The following is a 14,867-nucleotide window of genomic DNA, read 5'->3' on the forward strand; positions in this document are numbered from 1 at the left end:
AGATCTTATGAAGAAGAACGAGAGAGAGAGAGAGAAAGGCGGAGGGAGAAGGATGTATAAACCAGAGGATTCGCGCCAGGAGGGTGTATGAGATCGAACTGAGCGCGAGAGGGATACGGAGGGATACTTAATTGAATATACTTGGACTGCGATTGATGCTTCCTGTCGAAGCCTTAATTTATATACGCATGTATACGTATATTTGTTAATGATTAATAATAATTGAATTATTGCACTTTGGGGTTCGGTCATCAAAAATCGTAATCGAATCCTGAAACAAAATTTATTTCTTTCAGCATTAGGAAGTTGTCATCATTCCAAAACACAGTGTGTGTGTGTGTCCACCAGTCTTAATGTGAATTCCAATATATTCAAATATACCCTATTTCATAACATTTTTCCAACAACTTCAAAACCCCATAACTTATGGTTTTTATGGAAAGTGTCAGCCTCTCCCGACGGAATATCACTTATTGTAGTCCAATCAACAATTTCGAGAAGAAAAAAAATTCTTTCATCGATTTTCGGAAAAGTAACCAAACTGCATAATTGCCGGACTTGTCAATGTTGTCATTGGCCGTCGTATATCGTTAGAAAAAATTGACTAAAATTCGGTGAAATTCGATTTCCTTGAATATGCACGACCAAAATTGTTTTTAGTCCGCATCATCAGGATCCGAAATAATTAAGGTTTCGATGTAAATGGTATGTATGAAAATATGAGGTTACGAGAGGTGTGTTTCGTTGCAGCTGCTGTATCTTATGCTAATCTAACCCCCTCTCGCAGCCTGAAAAGCGGCTATCTCATATCTTGCACAAGAAGGCACCGGAAAATACGCATGAAAAAGTTGCTCGTAACACGATACTCTGCGCCGACCATAAATCATTTTTCTAAGCTCAATCTGTTCGCCGACACCGCGGAGTTCTCGAGCCGGGCGCGCGGGGGTTAAAACGTACCCGTCCTACTCGAGTTATCCTCAAAGCGTCTCATACTTGTCCCGGATATACGCACACACCCTCGCGCCGCGCGTCCTCTGACCGCGCGTTTCCGGCACGTATAAATATATCCCGAAGAGAAACAGCGCGGAGCGCCAGGTGTGCAACCTTTTCGCCGAGCCCTCTACGCGAATTTTCATAATTTGCTGTGGCATCCTTTGGCAAATTTACATTTTTTCAAATACACTTCCTCATCGCTGAAATCTCGAAGAAACTCCCATTACGAGCCTCATTAGCTATTGATATTTGCATAATTTTTAATTATGCATTCAACCGCGCTCATCCTTATTAATTAAACGATCAATCAATTTTTTCATGATTTCATTTGCCGCGTATGTTGCTGCATCTAACTAGAAAAAAACATTCATTTTATTCAGTTAGTATTAGAATTGCGGTAGCGCTGCTAAATTTCCACGATTGTCAGAATATTTGTATTTACAGAACGCTTCCACTCGCGGAGACAAAATGATCAACTCAAATTTCTTGACAAGCCTTCGACAATCCATTAAAAAATGTAAACAACTTTTGCTATTGCGTAATATACAAATAACACCATTGAAAGGAGTCTCAAAAAAGCAGGTTTTGCCAGATGGAGAATGACGTATAAATACCGAAGATTCGTTCTCGAATCTCACGTTTGTTTTGGCAACTTTTCAAAGGACATTAGAGAATATAAACGAGTATAGATGAAGTAATTGTAAAAAAAGATCCCATGAATTGATGGTGGATTTTGGATAAATGAAGAAGCAAAACGTGAAATCTCAAGGGGCCACCAAGGAATGGCGAGGCTGACGCCAACTTGTTGAGATCGCTCTCATACGGCGTGAGAAATCCAGGGAGAATTTCCTCTCTTAGCATACATCGCGTGGTGCCCAACCGGACTTCCCGAGAGAGAGAGACAGACAGAGCAAGCAGAGATTCAAAGTTGCAAATGTAGATATTCCTGGTCCGATGCGGAGACCCTTTGCTCCGTTCAGGAGGGACATTTTGTTGAAGGGAACGATTGGTGAAGAGATCTCGAGTCGTGGCGCAGAGACGTTATAGAGAGGAGGACAGACGGTGTGTGCGAGAGAGAGGAAAAGAGGGAGAAAGAGAGAGAACTCTGGTGAAGTCTCTGGAGATGAGTCTGGCACGCCATCGTCTCGAGACACGCCATTGGCCCTTTGGACCTCAGCAATATTCTCCAGCGTCTTCTCGCGATGGTCTTCCTCTGCTTCCACCCCGTGCTCAGTCCTCTTTTTCTTCTTCCTCCTCCTCCCTCGCCCGGTATCGCTGTTTTCTTCTTCGTTTTTTTGCCCTGGCGCGTCCGCGGATCACCGAAGAAAATTACGCTGAATCCTCGACGAGAAACTCTCTCGCTGTCAGCGAAGATTATACCGGTGTGTGCCCTCTCGCGCAGGGAGGAAGGGAACAAGGGGGAAAATGTGGGGATCGCTTGGCCTGTTACGGATCTTTCTGGCTTATAAACGCATCGCGAGCAGACCGGGTTACACACGAATTCGTCAGAGTTCTTTTCCCGCGGCTCGGAACGCGTGAGAACCGCAGGTGTAGCTCCATTTATTTTTCAGCCATATTTCTTCGCTTCCACATATTAGCCGTACAAATTATCGGGAGGTTCAGCCCCGTCGAAGACCAACAGAAAGTTCGAACGCTTCGATCAACGGATAATTGCACTTGAGGCCTGTGAACGGTGAAGCGTTGACATCCGATGTCTATAGAATTATGAGAAAAATTTACTCCCATACACCACTCGATCGACGATTCACGATCCCGAGAACCATTTGTAAAGCCCTACAAGAAATTCTGCTCGCAACATGTCCGCGTTATCATAAATAAAAAAAACAGTCTTCGATCCTGAAAAAATCTGTAGGACATAATGGACTCGAGTGCTTTTAAAAATCGCCTAAAAAATAAGCTCTCCGTACAACATTCGTTCTTCCCATTTCCACGAACGATGAAGGAAAAATGTCGAAGATTATAACGTCATCGAAAGATTGAGTTTTCCTGCCACACACTGAGGTGCGAATAAGTGAGTGCCGAGGGCGTGAATCCCACGAATATATCCAAAGCATAGCATACACAAATGTTACGCGCGTTCCTCGATGGGATGGATGGCGCTCTCGTTCCTTGAGGGAATAGTGCCAAATCTTTGGTAACTGACATAGAGTAGGAAAGACTTGACGGCCTACACACACGCCCGCGCGATATCCGAGGGTGTGCATAATACACGTGTGTAACGGAAGAGGGGAGGATGCGGGACGTTGGTTATGTAGAAAATGCAGACATAGCGTGTGGAGAAAGCTCCGTAGGGATGAAGAGTGGAAGGTGAGGGGGTGCCATTATGGAGATGGATCTTCCTTCGAGTAAAGGTAACGTCGGTGTTCCGATGGTGCGCTTTTGGTACGGTACAAACTGACATGTACCCCGACGTACGTGTGGGTCGGAGCCGCTGCTGGGGATGGTAGCCCGAGTCGTTTGGAGCAGCATCGAGGGCAGGGGGGAGAAGCGGGCTCGGAGAGGAGTAAGAAGAGGGAAAGACCGGGAGAAACCAAACGAGAAGGGCTTTCACCGAAAGGGAGGAAAACGGGGAGGCAGGGGGTGGGGTCCGGGGAATGGAGATATACACGGTTTCGCTCGAATATAGACAACTGAACTGTGCGGTCCGGGGCTCGTTCGTGGTAATATATCACCTCCTTGTCGTCCTCGAGACGCGAGTAAGCCTGTCGGCCAGTGCCCACCTCCGCACGCTCTCTTTCTCTCCCCTTATGCACCCCCACGTTGATTCCTACACCAACCCTTATCCTTCCCATCCACCACCTCCAGATCTACCTCCTCGCGCTCTGCTTCTCGTCCTCCGGAGAGGTTACGGCCGAGAATCGATAGCTACGTGTGCCGCGCTCGTCTAGCCTCTCGCTCCGATAAAGATAGAGAAACACAAAACTCCCTGATGATAGAAAGGAAATGGTGCTTCCGAGCAGGGGCTGCGGGTGAAGAAATAGCCTCTCGACCCCATCCCCTCGGGCGCGATAACGCACCGCGGCGGCCAGACTACGATTACAATTACAAATGTCTTTCACCCTCGGATTTTAGCTTTTAGATCGGTACGAATCTCGGCCACTTGCCACTCTCTCTATTCCTACATCTTTCCACTCCCGATAGACCGAACCGAAATAATGCGAGTTGCAAAATCTTCTGAGTTGTGAGAATTTTTAATGTTCCTCGCACATCTCAACATTAGTGAGGGTAATTTTCGATTCGTTTATCCACCCCGACTCCTCTTTATTTTTCACTCGTCAAAGATTCTATCAATATAGATATTGCGCACAAATTAGTATCCCAATCGAAATTCTGCTCCGATCTACTCGCTCTTCTTTATTTTCATCGCGAATAAAATCGCCTCGTTGGCCCCGATCGCGATGTAGAAGAATTCACTGAAAGGTTGAAGCCGCGGAGAAGGAGCGGAAAGAGGCAAAGGAGGAGAAATTCTAGGAGGATACCAAGACAGATAGAAAGAGACGGGGTTGTAGAACCAGCACCGATCGATGTGTCGCCGCGGTGTCCAGCGGTCGCAGGAGACGCGCTTGCGCGCTCAACGCTCCTAAGCTCTTGGTGTCTCTTCCATATATATAATCTCAGTACACCTGGAAATATAGAGACGCACACACACGCTTGCAATGATAACACGAACGTGGAGAATCACGAGTGGATAAAGCTTCACTCTGATTCGCTGAAATCACATCGGGACCGACGAAGGGATTCTCCTGGCTCGTGTCACAGAGAACCACCCCCCGCGTCGCGATGTCGCTCAGACGGTGTGTGTCACCAACCCCGAGGAAGGGGCGACCCTCTTTTCGATATGCACTCTCGAATAAGGTACGAACTGTTGTGGGACGCTTCCCATCTGGCGACACCACCCCTGCGCGTCGTCAACCTGCTTTACAGAGTCCTCGGTCACCGCCCTCTTTCTTTCGTATCGTGCTCGCTGAGAATTTGAGATTCTTTCGATTACACGAACTCTCAAACCACTATGGGGACCTCGATGTGGCGAGGACTGTTCTCCCTTGGCTCGTGGGACTTTTCGCAGTTTTTGAAGAAGAGTTTTTTTTTAATTTTACGAGACTGTTAATTTTACGGTAGTTCGTTGAGCAGCTTTTAAGTTATTTAAGTATGAGAAGCTCTTAAGTTAAGCGTTCAAGTTTAAGTCTCCTGAGATTCAGCTTAACCCATTAAGAGGATGGATCACTCGGTATATCGCAACCGTGAGGGCGAGTGAGATGGCTGCAAATTTGCAAAGTGATATTTTTTCACAGCGCTCGACCGATCGAGTAATAAAAATTTCAGCCCATTTTTGCCATCGCCCTGCGTGGACTGACAGAACCTTTTTTTAATCGATCAAACTGTGTCAAAGAATTTCGATTTCGAAAATTTCAAGTGGTAGAGCGTACGGGAAAAATGAACGTCATTCGGTGAGAGAGATTTCGATCGTTATTAAAAGAGTTTTCTGAAAAGATTGTACATCGTTGTTGCTCTATATTTTTTGAACAGTGGGATATTTCGTTATTATTTGTAATCCCTGCTGTGTCGTTATCCAAACTGGAGTTTTTCGGTTTAATAAGTTGATATTTAAAATCTTTCAAAATGCAGGAATCATATAAATTCATTATTTCTCGAGGGAACTCACAGTATCGGTTTTCATTTTCAGTTTAATTTTACATCAGTGATGTTAAAATTTCTGTACATTACTTTTTTCTCGTTATTCAGAATCCATTATGACGAAGGATTCATTCATAATGAAGGGAGAGATTAAAATCACTTTTTTTTGTTGCGAGTTAATTATTGCTCCAAAAATACTTAAAAAAATACTGGCTCAGCATTTTCTCCGATTTCGATTTTTTGCTGGTAATATACAGAAAACCATAAACATTTTTTGTCATCAATATTGGAAGGTTTTATCCTGGTGGTATTTCAGAAATCAGAAGAGAATTTTTTTGACGAGAAATTCATTAGATTTTTCTGGTTCTGCTGGGATGTGGCTCAACATCTCTCGTGTCTCTCCCGGTCATCCACTTTATCTTGCATGCGACATTTTCAACGATCCGCCCACATATAAATGTCTACGTACGAACACTTGCGTGGACATATACGTGTATATAAATACGTTTCGGTCTTCCCTCTCGAGAAGTCTGATTGCTGTCCTCCTCTCGAGCTCGGAATGTCGTTCCCTCTCGTCGTTGAAACCGCGAGGGGAACTATAGCTTCTCTGCGACAGCGAGGATTGGTCGTACTCGGGGACATGGGCGTGGTCAACCTCCATCGCTCTTGGATATCTCGATAATTGCTATTCCCGTTTATATATCATCGTGATTTATCGTCCAATATCGCATTTCACGATATTAATGCTCTTCGCAATTCCCGCGATGGTTCATTTATCAGTGTTTTGGAAATAGAACGAAAAATTTCTATTTTTTTAAATACTTTTCGTAATTATTGTTTCGGAGTAAATCGTTGATAAGGCAAACGTCAAAACGTTATTTATGGTATAGAGAAATAGATTTTTTTAAAGGGTGTCGAAAAGGTTTCGGAGATGGAAAAAAATGAAAACAGAGACCCAAAGTTTTCGTGGATTGCGGAGGTATCTTATTTTATGGAACGACTCATAGGAAAAATTTTCCTTCCGCGTAGCGATATGGAAATGTTCAAAAGACAAAGCTATCAAAAATAGATCGCGCTTGATTTTTCTAGCGAGAATTCTTCAAAGATGCTCCAGCTCCGAGTTAGTCGGAAAATCTAAAGAATGTTTTTTTTTAGCTGTCGATTTTCTTGATTTTTTTAGGGTCGTTCAGGAATTTAACTTCGCTCTACTTTTTGGAGTTTACACGTTAGCTTGTATGCCACTCGATGCTGATTTTGACCGCTGTATCTTTATATATTTCAACTGTTAATTGAAAATGATCAAATGAATGTTATACAACATGCAAGAGTTGTGAGGTAACTTTAGAAATCATGTTTCGAACTTTAATATGAAAGAAAACTTCGTTAACGAGACTCTTGAATTAGCAAATGCTTAAAAACAAGATTTAAGGAGGAAAGCGAAGTTTCCTTCTTAATTTTTTTTTCACAGAATACCAGACACAATGGTGAACAATACATTTTTTTAACACAGCAATCCAAACCATACGTAAACCGACACACCTGGCTTAATTGCTCATGATGTCCACATTGCTGTACGTTTCCCTATATCCCGATGTGTAGATTGAAATAATCATCATTTTAACGGAATATTTTGGTTTGCCACGAGTCGAAAAAGAAGCTGTTCTCTTTCGGGGGGTTCCTTTTGTAGCCATTAGCTATAAAAAATAACTCTTTGCCGAGTTAATAGAATCACGCACGGTTTTTAAGGAGTTTATACCGTGTCGTACGGAGCCATTGTCGACAGGTATCGAAGATTGGTCGTATATACCTTGGAGCCTATTCGAGTAGCAATAAAGCTAGCACTATCGAGGAGTTTGACGAATCCGTAGAAACGGAAACATCGGAGGGAAGTAATGCTTGTAAGCCGAAAACCAAACAATCGAGCAGCGGAGAAAAAAAAATCAATTCGGAAAACACCAAACGGCCCTTCTTCTATGTCCGACAAAACGGCCAAAGTCCTTAATAGAAAGTCTGCAGTCATCAGGTAAAACACTCTCAAAAGCGGCTTGAGTATCGGCATAACAATAATGTGATGCCAGTGTCATTTTTATTTGTACTCCGATCATCATATGAGCTTTAAATATTGTTAACAATTTTTTTCGAACACTCTTGTGTATTCCACATAAATGATGACAACGAAATAACATTTACGGGTCAATTATTCCAATGAACCTCTTCGTGTCATGAGCTAGCATTAAGAAAGTCCACGTGAATCTAATGGAAATTGAAAATTCCAACTTTAAGAGTTGAAATTTTGAAATATGCTAGAAATATACAGAGTGCATCTATTCCCAGAATTATTATAGGCTCTACCGTTTAATTGTCGAGTAAACAATTAACGAAAATTACATTTTTTGAAGGGTTATAAATTGGCTCTTATGGTAGGCACACTTCCTGTGCGAAGATTTGAATTTAATGAAATAGAATCCTCCCAACTTTAGTGAGCCAAAAACGAGAATAAGAGAATAGAAGGTTTTTAAATATCAATAATGTCTTGAGAAAGCCTTGTTATCGGTGAAAATGACTTTGTAAGGGAAAAAGAAAAGCACTTATTCGAGGTTAACGAGTAATAACGACATAAACAGTGGAAGGTTTGGCAACACCATGAGCCAGCTGGTTTAAAATATAGATATGCATACGCATATAAATAGAAAATGGCTGTTGTCACATATCGCTTGACGATTTTACTACGAAAGTATTTTAAACGCTATCATTATATTAAAAATTTATCAATCTCAATAAATAAGTTACACGTAATTTGAATAATTGCGAGAATAAATTTTAATCGTTTTTTTCTATCATCGAAAGAGCAAAAATAATCAGCTGCTTTTTTGAATCACAAGTAACGCATGATTTTCCTTAAGATCGATTAATTTTTATCGTCTCGTTGTATTGTTATAGAAGCAAAAACTTGCATAATAAAAAGTGTTTATCGCAGGTGTAGACCATAGAGCATGAACTAATCTTGGAGCTATTAGAGCCGCAGCCGTACAAAATTTCGTCAGACAAAGCTCAATGTGTCAACTCGTCCACGTATTATCATCAGTGCTGAAGATTTAATTCTTACGTGGAAAATGTAAGTTAGTCACGTTGGATTGTTGGCATATAAGTGATTATGAAGCAGTATCAGAGAATTCGCTGTCTATCTCTGCGAGCTCTCCGAACTCGTCGCTCCGGTGTAGCCTTTCCAAATTTTATTCAATTATATTCTACTCGTTTGTTTATTCAAAGTTATATGCTAACATATCTGGGATCGATATGACTGATTATTGGAGGGAACTCGTGATTTGTATCGTTTTTTAAATTTATTTTATACACCGAGAATTGACATGATGCACGGTGTCTCGGCTTCAGCCTGGATCCGAGAAAGCAGACGTTATAACGAACGAATTACGATTCATTTCTTCTACATTTCAATACTCTATTCCGAGAGCCGACGTGCTCACAGTTATTTATATAACAATCAACGAAAAATCTCAATTTTTTGCAAAATCATTTTCCATCAACCATCCGAGGCAATTTCGCTCAATTATCACGATAGAAAGATGCAGAGAGACTGAGGGATGAACGGAGGGGAGGATCGGGGAAGAGAAATATAGTGAGAATGAGCGCGATGCTTGAGACATCGCGAAAGAGGCAAATAAGAAGAGCGTAAAGCGTTTACTGTGGCACCGTACACATACGATATCCATGCAGCATGTCCATATTAACTGAAGGGAGTACACGGAATATGGAGGAGAAAGAAAGCAAGAGAGAGAGAGAGAGAGTAAGAGAAGACGAATAAAAGCACAGGGCTGGGAGGAGCTGAAAATACTCTCACGCCGTTCCCTCATATCTTCGGTGTGTAACCGCGTCCGTACCTTATAACTACACAAACCTGTGTGTGTGTGTATACATATAAAGCCACTCTACGGGGCTGTCGTGTTGGGGGATAATTGGGACACCGTGTATTATCGCTTGCGTGCCATACGCGCGCACCGCGGCGCGGTTACAGTGTGTGATTGGATAGGCGGAGATGGGTCGCGCGAGATAGCTGACCCTAACTAAGGTGGTAGGAACGATACGTATATAAATACGTGTATACGAAGGAGTCGTGATGCCTGACAAGAATAAAGGCTCGAGTCTCATCGGATCGCGAGCTAATCCGGGCTCTTTGAGTCCCTTTGGGTGTGAGAAATCGACGTGGATGAGCCAAGGTGAGACAGCGGGGCGAGGGAGGAAGGCCAACCTGGTGCAGCAAGGGGTAGGAAACTGCGTAGATGTTTCTATCTCTATATCTATGTCCATGTATATACATAACCGAGGAGCATCTTCTCCATCTGCAGCAGCAGGAGCAGCACACAGAACGCGCGCGTTTACCTATCTACGTCATGGTTTGATGCATGGCGTGGGCGTTCCCCCGTCCATAGCCCATCCAGGGGTTCTCATTTAATTATAGTCCACCATCTCACGCCGCCGCGTGCTCTCTTGCTCTCAGCTGCGAATACACTCGAATGTATCCTCCTTGAAATCCCGCGTACTATCATTCGGCCCTGTGTGTTTCGACGAGCCCTCAATCCCCTAAGGTCGCACTGGAGATTACCTCTCATAGGAGCGTAAGCCCTTTAAACATTATCAAGATTCTATATACGCGCGCCTCCACGCTCGTGTACGGATATACAGACACGTGAGATATATGGAATAGAATTGTGTTAATACGGCATGGAATTGCAGGCAGTTCGATCTTAACTCCGACTCCCATCCTACCTTAAGGTGCTCCTCGCGCGACCATGGAACTGAGGCCACTTGTCAGATCCAACGCTCAAAATACGTCGCGTGCATTATAACCACGGTTTTATGGGTGTTTCGAACCCCGTGTATGCGCATGCAGTCTCGCGGGGTGTGGGATATTCTTCTTGTTGAAGAATGCGGAAAAAAAGGACTTGAAAATGATGAAGGTAAAAAAGTGAGTCGTGTTGCGCGCTCGGGTATACGAGAAAGAGAAGAAAATTGAGCGCCGGGCAATGGCTTCAATTTAATAGGGGGTTCACTCTTGACGAGCTTTACTCGCCGTTATTTCAGAATCTTTTTTTAATAGGGGTACAAATATTTCTCCTCGTACCGAGACGTTCACGTTTGTCTCTTTCATCTTCGGATTTGTCGATTAATTTGGAGGGAATCTAAGCATCACTCCAAATGGCTCTATCGAATTTTTATGTCTAGAAATACAAGAATGACGAGCGAATATTTTCTTCTGCTTTCTACAAAACCAAATTCACGCGCAGTACCTAAGCAGCCTCTAGAAAATCGTTATCATTTTTAATACATTCCTCGTTCATTTTTGGTTGACAGAGTTGACCAAAGATCAATTCTACAATCAAAAGTTATTCGTGGCTTATTGACATCTAGGAAACTAAATTCCAGTTAGTTATCAAGCCCAGAGTCTTCCTGAGTTTCCTGATACAGTCTCCACACATGCAAACAAGTTTCACTACGAACCAAAATTATGGTACGATGGAGCAGTATAAATAATTGAAACTCAAAGTCCAGCAAGTTCGACTGGCTCCCGATCATTATATTTTCAACAAAATATCGCTCGAATACAATCGAAGAAAATTCCTAATTAATCTAGAGTTTCGTACGAATGAGAACCTCCAAATCTAGCAGCCACATACTAATGGCCATAAAAATTTGAAATTTTTCTATAAAAAACCAAAAAACCACTCTAGTATTATGGTTAAGTGACCTAACAGTCTGAAGATTATAGCGCGGGTATCTCACTGTATAATATCCCCGTACAAATGCATCTTTCGGAGGACCCTTTTTTTTGTCGACTAATCGATGTGAAGATCGGACATCTAAAGATGAGTTGTGATAAATCCGTGGTAAATATTGCGGTCGCTTAACGATATTCAGTGGCATACGCACCGGTGGCATGGCATGCATATCTATATATATATTTAAGCGTACAACCCCGAAGTGTAGAGGAAAAAAAGGCGTAACTCGGACGATTTAAGAGGTGTAATGAGTTGTGACTTACGCCTTCTGAGACTCTTCGGACTCGATATATAAGTGCATGTAATATGTGCTTTATACACGCGAGGCCGCGCGAGATTCTTTTGCTCTCCCTTTAATTTAGAAGGTATTCAGTACGACACAAAGCATTGCCGGTAGCTCATATGTCATCGTCGTCCAAGACTCTCGCCTTATACGAGAGTCGCCCTGGATGCTGCTTTCGAGCAAAGAAAAGCAGAACGTATTATATTCCTGAGGAAAGAGAGAGAGAGAAAGAGCACAAATGACTCGCGGTATACTTGAAACCTATTCTCTCTCTCTCACTCTCTTTCCCTCTCATTCTACACGCATATCCTCGTCTCCCTCTTTCTTTCGCTCATTTCTCGTATACATATTGCCGGGACAAGCGGAGGCTTAACTGCGGTAAGCGATCGCTAATTGACGTTACCACAAGAGCGCACAAGATATCTTACCGTTCTTTTCGTATATATGCGTGTGGTCCGCGCCGACGTGGTTAACTCTTCGCCGTTCGTCTCTTGATAGTCATTAAGAGAGAGCCTGCACACGTATGATGTATTTTCCTTACACTCCCTTGGAACGTGTCTACCGATTAGACTTCTCAATAGATCGAAATTCATTTGATTGCTTTTTCAAGACTTTTTTCTGCTCTTCGCGCACAATTCTGCGTTATCTGGGCCTCGAGATTAGAACCAGGAAGCATTTCCCTTTCATGGACTTTCGCGAAGTCTGTTCATTCGACGTTGCAAACAGTCTCATTGGAGCCATTTGAGCTAACAGTTTTAGAATATATTTTTGACTTTAAGCCGATTTCTAGTTATCGGTGGATCGATAGTGCTCAATGTCGTCAGTTAAGATTCGTTGGCTCGAGTCCTTTTATAGCGAATGGAGGCGGACCGTCCAGAATTATGATTTCTGAGGCGAATTTTTCTCTCACAATTGAAATTTTTTCGGAGGAGCTTCTTACCAGAGCACCATTATACCTGAGCGATCTGGCGAATAGATTGACAGAACTATAACAAAAAGTGTAGAAATTTGTCGACTACTGAAACGAAGCCCCCGCCGTCACGATTTCGTTTTCGAGGCCCGAAAAAGATTCGAGAAAGCTACAAAAAATCCACACGCAGTATGGACCGCAAAAAACTGAGAGTTCCCAAAACTATGGCTTAATTTTCTTCAACGAAAAAGAGAAATTTAGAAATTTATCCAGAAGCTCGCACCCCTTGACTCTTTAGGACTTTTTGCGGAAACAATGCGCAGCTGGTCTTTTTAATCTCCGTGTATACATGTATACATTGGGCCTACTACAGTTTGGAGTCTGCCAAGAGTCTAGCGCGAGACCGAGAGTTATCCGAATCTATGCGGAGGGTGTTATTATATTTTATGACCGGGTGTGTTCCCGAGGTATCCTCACGGCCATGCTCGAATGCGTGCTTATATATATACACGAGTAGATATTCGTATGATATCAATATATATATATGTCGAAAGAACTAGAGTGTATGGCATATTAGAATCGCCTCGAGTAAATCGGCGTTTAGCGAATATAAACGTTGTGATCGCTCGGACGGATCTCCTATAATTTTATCCTCTTTCCTCGCTCTCTCTCTCTCTCTCTCTCTCTCTCTCTCTCTCTCTCTCTCTCTCTCTCTCTCTCTCTCTCTCATGGCAGCAAGAATTCGTAGTGTTTCTTGAAACATGCAACTGTTGGCTGTAAAAAAGGTCGAAAACATCGTCAGCAGAAAAAATGCAGCTGCTGGCCCGAGAACTATTCCCTCGCGCGCACTGCGATCTACCGATTCCCGATTTCGGCGTGTGTGCAAAAAACGTATGTGCAGTCTTATGTAACTGCCTGTTCATTTTTGTTTCGCTGCTCACGATTTTCCTTCTTTCCCCACTTGGCAAGAATTCTCATTCAGAACTTTCTTGTGTGCTTCGACTCCGTTTTTTCACGTCAGATATTCCTTCTTTCTTCGTGAGATAACCTGTGGGAAGCTCGCTGTAACAAAAACGCCATTAACTTTTTTTATCTCCGTTTACTTCAGCTTCGCTGAAAGTCACAGCGTAATATTGAGCGTCGAAACGTTCGGCCTCGCTGATGAGCCAGATACTTCTCTTGTGCAGACTGCTCTTTTGCTCGTCACTACTTCGTAGGTCATTTTGTTTATTCATTTTTCAAGCTCATTTTCATATTTGTGCTACATTGGATTTATCGCGAAACTTTATCGTCCTTGGAGCCTAAGTTTTATCGAATAAATATCATCCAATTTCTACATTCATGAAATTCATACCGACGACAATTTATCGCATCTTATATAGAAGTCGATAGTCTCAGATACACGGAGTCAAGTCACCTTGTATCATGATTGTCAATCTTCGGAGCCCCGTACCAAGTGTAATCTAAGAAAGGGGAGGCAATAACAAGTACGATGGATCTTCCATTTCAATCGTACTCGGAATCCCGTCGTTTTTTTCTTTCCCTGCACGTATAACCGTACGTGACTTCCGGTCGATTCACTCTTCAGCAGCTCACAAGTTCCGGCAAACTTCTATACACGTTATTATCTTTCAAGCATGTCGCTGAAGTGATGCCCAGCAGACATTTGTGGGAAACGGCTAATCCGTCGGGAGCCAATCGATATGGAGAACTTGCGGATGCTCCATAGTGCCCATCGAACTTTGAACTTCTCATCGTATAGCCCATCGTATTCCCCGTCACTGCTAGTCCAGTAAACTTCTATCATAATTACAACAAAAAGACAGAAGTCCGCGTCGTGATTTCTCGCCATATAGATTCTCATTGTTTTCTCTGCGAGGTGGAAGTTTTGACTCGATATAAAAACAGCGCTTTTCTAATATTCAGCTCCGGTACCAATAAAGCCCACTCTCCTTCAGGCCGTTCTCCTTATTTCTTGATCGCAAAGTATCAACGTGTACGATGCACTCGACTCGCCAGTTTGCTGCTGCCGATGCTGCAGTTGCACCCTGCGATCGGGAGAGTGCAACGGGCGCGCACGCCCGTATTCAAGGTAGTTACCTGCAGAAAGTATACATGTGTAGAGTATCTGGAGTTTACCAAGGCGACCATGGGCATCCGCAACCACCTCTGCCCTACCGCAATGGGATGGTGCACACACCGGTCGCGCGCGCCTAAGTGCAACCGAGCA

The sequence above is a fragment of the Venturia canescens genome, chromosome 6 (genome assembly GCF_019457755.1).
Source record: "Venturia canescens isolate UGA chromosome 6, ASM1945775v1, whole genome shotgun sequence".
NCBI lineage: Eukaryota > Metazoa > Arthropoda > Insecta > Hymenoptera > Ichneumonidae > Venturia > Venturia canescens.